The 3,851-nt window shown below is 46.2% G+C and overlaps 1 non-coding gene across 1 annotated transcript; it reads left to right on the plus strand.

Annotated features, from left to right (window-relative positions):
* The first annotated feature begins 2,506 nt into the window (after nt 1-2,506).
* Nucleotides 2,507-2,724, plus strand: LOC137316383 (small nucleolar RNA U3). The gene has a single exon (XR_010961546.1). It is a non-coding gene; the product is annotated as a small nucleolar RNA U3 (small nucleolar RNA).
* The last annotated feature ends 1,127 nt before the right edge of the window (nt 2,725-3,851 follow it).

Below are 3,851 nucleotides of genomic sequence, written 5' to 3' on the forward strand. Positions count from 1 at the left end.
GAACTCAGGATTTAAAAAGTTAATAAAACTAATGCACTCCCTGCTGTGTTAAGAACGCACTTACGGTGGAGACTGCCAGGCAGCACTGCCAATTAGGACAGTTTGCAAACTATCTAAAGTCATAAATTAATGGGCAATTTCCAAAAAAAATCCAGCCAGGTCGGAATTGACCAGACAATCTTCTGATTTGTCATTAGACACGTTATCCACTGCTCCAGGGTGTGCAGAGTAAGTAGCAGCTCACACTCCCAAAGCAATGCGGTATGAGCAGGTACCGAGTCAGTCTCAGTCATGCACCCGTGACTCCACGGGTCAGGGAGTGCCAAAAGGCGCACGATGAACAATCACGAAAAAGATAGTTATTTGTTGCTTCCCTTCGATAGCTCAGTTGGTAGAAGCTGAGAATAACAGTTAATTAAACTCAAAGCCAAGTCATCCTTCGAGCACAGTTTCAATTCCGGTTTGAAGGAATGTGTCTGCTTTTGGATTAATCAGCAATTAGCTCAAAATCGCTCTTTTAACTTTCCAGGCAGCCGACAGCTCAACATGTCGACACCTCTTTTCCTTCCTCAAACCTGAAAAATTTCTGTTCCGGCCCGAACACGGCTGTTTTGCTCGAGCACTTGCCTCTGCTCACCAGCAGGGAGTGCCTTTGAGTAACATCACGTCAAACCGCACTCACTTTCAGGCAAAACAAATCTTCTATCAGTCAGTCAGACAGACAGGGCTCTCACTGTCCCCTCAAGCTCGGGGCGGCTGTTCCTTTCCAGTGACCTCGTCTGTCTTTTGCAGGCTCAGGCTCTTCTCAGCATCATTCACGATTACTGTTGCTTCCCGTCATGCTGTTACTCACTTGCTGATGATCGATATCTCCGAATAGAGTAAAGTATTGATTGTATTCAGGGAGGGGGCCAACCCAAGGCAAGATTTCTCTGCTGGTCGTGGAGCTTCTTGGAGGCGAGTGCAAAGCAGTTACTGTGAAGGGCAATTTACAAGAAACAACCTCAAATATGGAATAAAGACGGAGTAGCAACATGGTTACTGCTTTGGCTAAGGGACAGGAAACAGATTCGTGGTGAATGGTTGTTTTTCGGACTGAAGGGAGGTGTAGAATGGTGTTCCCCAGGGGTCGGTGCTGGGATCACTGCTTTTCTTGATATATATTAATGATTTGGACTTGGGTGTATGGGGCACAATTTCAAAATTTGCAGATGACACAAAACTTGGAAGGGTAATGAACAGTGAGGAGGATAGTGATGGACTTCAAGAGGATATAGACAGGCTGGTGGCATGGGCGGACACATGGCAAATGTAATTTAACGCAGACAAAAGCGATGTGATGCATTTCGTTAGGATTAACGAGGAGAGACAATGTAAACTAGAGGGCACAATTCTAAAAGGGGTACAGGAACAGAGGGATTTGGGGGTACGTATGCACAAATCATTGAAGGTGGCAGGGCAAGTTGAGAAACCAGTTAAAAAAGAATACGGGATCCTGGGCTTTATAAGTAGAGGCACAGAGTATAAAAGTATAGAAGTCATGAGCAACCTTTACAAAATACTGGTTCGGACACAACTGGTGCATTGTGTCCACATCTGGGCACCGCACTTTAGGAAAGATGTCAAGGTCGTAGAGAGGGTGCAGAAGAGATTTACAAGAATGATTCCATGGAGGAGGGGTTTTAGTTACGTGGATAGACTGGAGAAGCTGGGGTTGTTCTCTTTGGAACAGAGATGGTTGTGAAGAGATTTGATAGAGGTATTCAAAATTATGAAGGGCCGAGATAGAGCAGATACAGAGAAACGCTTCCCGTTGGCGGAAGGGTCATGCACCAGAGAACATCGATTAAAGTTGATTGGCAAAAGAACCAAAGGTGACATGAGGAAAAAACTTGTTTACACAGCGAGTGGTTCGGATCTGCAATTCACTGCCCGAGGGGGTGGTTCAATCATGGAAAGGAAAACATTTGCAGGGCTACAAGGATGGGGCGGGGGAGTGGGACTAGCTGGATTGCTCTTGCCTAGTGCCGGCGCCGACTCGATGGGCCGAATGGCGCTGTGGATCCTCAGTCGTTGTATGTGTTCAAGGCTAAGGTGGATAGACTTTTGGATTCTCGGGGAATCAAGGGATATGGGGATCGGGCGGGAAAGTGGTGTTGAGGTTGAAGATCAGCCATGATCTGATTGAAGGGCGGAGCGGGCTCAAGGGGCTGTATAGCCTACTCCTGCTCCTATTTCATATATTCTTGTGTTCTTATGATCAGGACAGTTGCTGGAGACTGGTATCTACATGATGCAAATTAGTGCCTACTGGGTAATGGCTGTACGGTATTTCTTTTTCACACAATCACAAGTTTACAAAGGGTGTAGCGGAGATTAATTGCGTTTTTATTTGATTCCTCACAAATGAATAGCGCAATGAATGGTCGAGGAATTGGTCCGCCCTCAGCTTATGTTAAAGGGGGCTCGCTGAGGTTGGAGAGCGGTGTTGCCGCATCTGTTTAGTAAGACTATACTTTTGGCGATCATTTCTATAGTTTTTCAACTTGAGAAATGTGTTCGGAAGCGTTTGGTTTCACCAACCATGAGGAGGAGATGGAATTTTTCCTTCTGAGCGTGAAGCGGGTTGGAAGTGTTGCTTGAGACCAGCGCTTGTGGCCATTGATGACCGTTCCCTTCTCTCAGTGTGCGAGAAGTGGAAGAAAGAAATGCATTCTGAGTGGTTCGTGTTTCTACAGCTCAAAAGTAGCAATATTTATACGTCAATTATCTTATATTTACAGGTGCTTCCCTCCAGTGAGAGTGCAAGTCTCCACCATCTCAGCCGAACTCGTGCTGCTATCTGTTGCTCTCCCCTACTTTTGTCGGTTTTTAACTCATCAGTCAGAATGTGCACTGAATTGATTTGGTGCAGTCGATGTAGTTAATGGGGCACAAAATCTTGGCTTGCATTACTGATTAAAATGATGCCCCGCCTGCAATCTCAGGTGGATGTAGAAGATCGCATGAAACTATTTTGAAGATCTTGAGGGGAGTTCTCCCAGGTGTCCTGGTCAATATTTACCCCTCAACCAACATCACTAATACAGATTATCTGCCCAATACACCATTGCTGTCAAGGGTCAAGAGGGGCCTGCTGTTCCTGCAGGAGTGCGGGATACTGAACCTCAGCAACTATCGGCAGTGGTCACGCATATGGACCCAATAGCAATTGAACTGGTCGGGAATCAACGATAGTCATTCCTCAGGCCTGGGGATTCTGTTGTGAGGAGAACAATTCACCATCCCCGAGGTCAGAGAGGTGGTGGATGGCCGCCTGCTCGCAGCAGGCGTTCTGTACAATAACGCCCCGCTCCGACTGCGGCCAACATAAAAGGGGATCCAAACATCTTCTACAAGCATGTAAAAAGTAAACGGATCGTAAGAGGAGGGGTGGGCCGATTAGAGACCATACAAGAGATCTACAAATGGAGGCAGAGGGGATGGCCGAGGTACTAAATGAAAACTTTACATCTGACTTTACCAAGGAAGAAGGTACTGCCAGAGTCTCAGTAAAGGGATATACAGTTGAGATACTGGATGGGCTGAACATTGATAAAGAAGAGATACTAGAAAGGCTAGCTGTATTTAAAGTAGATAAGTCACTCGGTCCGGATGTGATGCGTCCTAGTTTGCTGAGGGAAGTAAGGGTGGAAATTGTGGAGGTACTGGCCATAATCTTCCAAACATCCGTAGAAATGGGGCCAGAGGACTGGAGAATTGGACATATTACACCCTTGTTCAAAAAAGGGTGTAAGGATAAACCCAGCAACTATAGTCCAGTCAGTTTAACCTCGGTGGTGGGGAAACTT

This window comes from Heptranchias perlo, unplaced genomic scaffold (genome assembly GCF_035084215.1).
Source record: "Heptranchias perlo isolate sHepPer1 unplaced genomic scaffold, sHepPer1.hap1 HAP1_SCAFFOLD_59, whole genome shotgun sequence".
Classification (NCBI taxonomy): domain Eukaryota; kingdom Metazoa; phylum Chordata; class Chondrichthyes; order Hexanchiformes; family Hexanchidae; genus Heptranchias; species Heptranchias perlo.